Raw genomic sequence first — 3,684 nt, forward strand, 5'->3', positions numbered from 1 at the left:
CAAGTACCTTGATTCAAAATGTGCCAAAATTACCATACAAATTCTAGCAATAAAACTGAAATTTCCAACTATCAAACGTTTTGGACAAACATCATTTTCCTCCTCTTAAATTGCCTTGTTTTGGCTCAAATCTAACATGCATGTTAAGATTAATTTGTTATAAAATATATTGAGTAACAATGTAAGATTTTCCAGTCACAAATCATGAAGAAAAGCTGGACAATTCCTTCTCTCTCTTTTGGCCAGCTCAACAGATTTTTTAACTGGTTCTTTAAAAACTTTCATCCAAGCTACTAATTTTCTCACTCATTTCCATAGAAAATACACCATATATCATTTTTAACAGGAGATAATGTATAAAGCATGAGTTCCTAGCAAAGAAATCCATCAAAATTCCAAATACAAGGCTGCAAATCAAAACTATCCATCACATGCCCCTAAATCGAAATTCCAGCAACCTATAGCTTAGAAAAGTGAATTTTCTTTCACAAAACTCCGACCTTTTAACTTAAATTTAACATACAACTAGAATACCCAAAAAAATGGAAAAATGAAGGGTTTTATAGTAATTTTTACCTCCCTTTTCCTCACAAAACAAAAGTTGAAAAATTCACAACATAACTTGAAAAACATGCAAGCTTCCATAAAAGTTATTCCTTAAGCTTCTATAACATCATACATCAACTAAATTCAAAGATAAGGGAAGAACAATAGGTTTGCTAGCAAATTACTTCAAAACCCTAAGATGGAAAGCAAATCAAGAGCTTCCTTCCTCCAAGAACTTCACCAAAAGCTTCCTTCCAAGCTTAATTCATGGATTTATGGAGTGGATTAGGGTTTCTATCTTGTTTGCCCACTAAGAAGACAAGAACTCAAGGATAGAAGTTGGTTTCTTTTCTCTCCCTCTCTCTCTCAATATTTCATCCAACCAAAAGAAAAAGAAAAAATGGTAATGAATGGAAGCTTGGTGAAGATAAGAAGAAAACTTAGTCTTGGTCAAAACTAGCTAGATGACCGACAAGTGGCGCAACATGGTTCATGCCTATCTCTTGTCTCTCTGTTTGTCTCTAATCACCAAGATATCTAGTGTTCCTCCAATTAATTCTTCACACCTATTGTCACATAAATCTTTTTGCACAAAACTCCCTCTTAACCACCAAATTTATTACAACACCTCACTAATTGGTCACAGTTGCATAATGCATTATGAAATTCAACATGCACCAAATTAAATAAGGTAAAAGGATAAAAATCATGACTTAACTATTAAATCAACCAAAATTCAAGGCAAGTAGAATAAAATACAAAATATGAAAATAATTTTCGAGAATACAAAATATAAAAATAATTTTCGGACCCTCACATGTTTCTTGAAAAGGCCAAAAGTTGCTTCACACTTCTCAAGGATTCCTTGAGCAGATTCTAGTCGATTCGCAGATCTACATCCCTTGTATGCTCTTTGTTTGTTCCAAGAATCTTCATACTCGTGGGGTGAAATGTAGGTATCCTTATGTATCTAGTCATGAGTCCTCTTTAAAAGTCTTGAATTTGTTCACTTGTGTCATTCTTGACTTGTTTTCGAATCATTTCTAACATATTGTTTAAAATTTTCTCGATCCGAATCGATCATCAAACATCAAAACCTACAGAGATAAATATCTTACACATTAAACTATTCAAATACAAGTTTTGGTTATCAATTGTAACTCATGAAAATAGATGCTAAAAGGTACAAGTTTTCATCCTTAAACCCTAAAAACACACAAAAAATTAAAAAGTAAAACACACTAAAAATATACAAATTAATAGCTATCAACAAACTTTGACGACCAACAGTATATTTTCCCCATATATGTGCCATTATTTTGTCTTATATTGAATCTACTACTGCTTTCTCGCAATTTCAATACAATTGCTTATTTTGTACAGTAGATGGGATGGTGGGGCTGGATGTAACAGTAAAATAGTTTGCTCCTTTACTTTTCCATCCTTTCTATTGTATTTGGAAATTTAATTGGGAAACAAAAAAGAGCAAAGGAGAAGTAAGGTGTGACATATTGCTTAATTAAACTCTTTCCAAGATATGTGGATAGGGTGAAAATTGTAAATGAAAATTTTAACATATATGAAGCCATTCTAACACAAGACACATATGTGAAATGAGAAATCAAAGAGTTTTCTCTTTCAAAACTCCTAAATGAGATGAAACTCTCTACTTTTCTATTCTCTTATTTACTGGGTTAAAATACTGTAAACCCCCCTATGGTTTACCTATTATACACAAAACCTCCCTCATTGTTTAAAAATACCCACATAACTCCCATGTACTTTGGACTTCTTTGAAAAATGGATGGAAATCATTCAATTTGATGGAAAGATGTAAAATTCCAATACGAATCCTGTTTTTGAATTGTACTAGTAGTTAATTTAGGGTTAAGTTGAAATTTTACTTACTTTCTTAATTCATTTGAGAACCAAAGGTAAATTGAAGGGCTAAACAAAAATTTTAAAAAGATGTCATCTTCTCCGACATTCATCATCGACCAGAATATATACTTCGATCCTTCCTTTTCTTTTTCCCTTCATTTTTCATTTTTCTATTTTCCTTTTCTATTCCATTTTCATCCTCAAAATCTACTACAGCAACTCTAGATTTTGGGTAGATCTTGTTGCCTGAAGAATCTAATAAATTTGAACACTTCTACTAGCGATTGGTTTGTCACCATGATTGAGAGGTTCAAAGAAGGACATGGAGAAGATTTAGGATTTTTGGGTCTCAATTCTCAAGGAGGCGGAGGTGGCAGTAACGGCGAATGAAACCACCACCACCACCATTGATTGAATATTCAAGGGAGAATCACTAATATTTTCTCAAAAGTTTTTTTCCCCTTTCTTTAGGATCTCACTAATTGCAATCATATTGAAATCCATGAGTCATGAAAAATTTATGTACCTTGTGTTCAGTGTAAATATGGAATTGAAGCTTATGGATTCTATTGTTGTGCTGCTTGTTCTTTTGGAGGCCTTTGAATACAAGGATTTCAAACCATGGCAACACCGAAAGACTACAAAGCACCTATTCTGGTTTATCTCTACTTCAATATATTCAGCCTACCAGAATGGTGGTGGAAGAAAAGAAGAAGAAATACACGGAAAAAAGAAAAAGAAGCCTATATCACTACAAAACCACAATTTAATATGGTCTAGCCATTGTTCATATAAACTAACTTATTGGTGCAAAATTGTTATTTGGCACATCAAAACTTAAAAATGAGATAACTAAAGAATGGATTCGTAGAATTTATAATGGAATAAAAATTATAGTGGTTAGTTTAGTGATTCGCTTATATATAAGTAGAGTGTAGTGCCTAGAAATAAACCATTCTAATAATGCAGTGATCATCTAGGCAAATTGATACGCTCCCCGATCAACACGTCTCGAGACACGTAGCACATTTGCCCAAGGATCTAGCGAGGTTGTCCAACGCTTGGATTGTGGGACCTAAAACTAAAACGGACGACACGAATTGATTGAAGGTGGTAGAACGACGACTTCAATCGAGGTGAATACTCGAGTGGATAGGTCGGATGAACAATCAAGGACAAGCACGAGATTGCTCAAGAACCCTTGCCAGAAGCAAGTAAAGGATCGAGTTTCTCACACTAGAGAGAATTGAAAACAAT

Source organism: Coffea eugenioides, unplaced genomic scaffold, assembly GCF_003713205.1.
Source record: "Coffea eugenioides isolate CCC68of unplaced genomic scaffold, Ceug_1.0 ScVebR1_2839;HRSCAF=3941, whole genome shotgun sequence".
Taxonomy (NCBI): Eukaryota; Viridiplantae; Streptophyta; class Magnoliopsida; order Gentianales; family Rubiaceae; genus Coffea; species Coffea eugenioides.